A 719-nucleotide genomic window follows, 5' to 3' on the forward strand; every position below is an offset into this window, starting at 1 on the left:
CCCAAACTAAAGCTCTCTACCCATTAACCAACAGTTCCTTACAGCCCCCTCTCCCAGCCCCTGGTAACCCCTAGCTAGGTGGCTGACTACTCTAAGTAGCTCATATAAATAGAATCATACAACATATGTCCTTCCTTGGGTGGCTTATTTCACTCAGCATTATATTTTCAAAATTTTTTCATGCTGTAGCTTGTGATAGAATTTCATTATTGTTAAGGCTGAATAATATTCCATAAAAATATGGATGTTTCACAAAGTCGCATGTCATCCTTGAGCCATGCCAATTTCTGTAACATTCCAATTTTATTGTATATACTGCTAAAACAACATTAAGTGAAGTGAAGTTGCTCAGTCATGTCCGACTCTTTGCGACCCCATAGACAGTAACCTACCAGGCTCCTCTGTCCCTGGGATTCTCCAGGCAGGAATACTGGAGTGTGTTGCCATTTCCTTCTCCAGGAGATCTTTCCAACCCAGGGATCGAACCTGGGTCTCCCGTATTGCAGGCAGATGCTTTACCATCTGAGCTACCAGGGACGTCCTGAAATAACATTAAAGATTAAAGATTTAGTCAATTGAAAAACTGAAAAAGTAGCTAAAAGTTAAGTGGAGAAGTGGAAGTTGGGGTCATATAGATGAGCTAAATCTTCATTTTCAATAGATAGGAAAAATAATGCTTAAATTTCATAAGTCAGAAAAAAGAAAGGCATATCAGTAGG

At 39.6% G+C, this 719-nt stretch overlaps 1 pseudogene; it reads right to left on the reverse strand.

The window, feature by feature from the left end:
• Window positions 1–233: 233 nt before the first annotated feature.
• LOC114110514 (U6 spliceosomal RNA) lies at window positions 234–330 on the reverse strand (annotated as a pseudogene).
• Window positions 331–719: the final 389 nt, after the last annotated feature.

The sequence above is a fragment of the Ovis aries genome, chromosome 23 (assembly GCF_016772045.2).
Source record: "Ovis aries strain OAR_USU_Benz2616 breed Rambouillet chromosome 23, ARS-UI_Ramb_v3.0, whole genome shotgun sequence".
Classification (NCBI taxonomy): domain Eukaryota; kingdom Metazoa; phylum Chordata; class Mammalia; order Artiodactyla; family Bovidae; genus Ovis; species Ovis aries.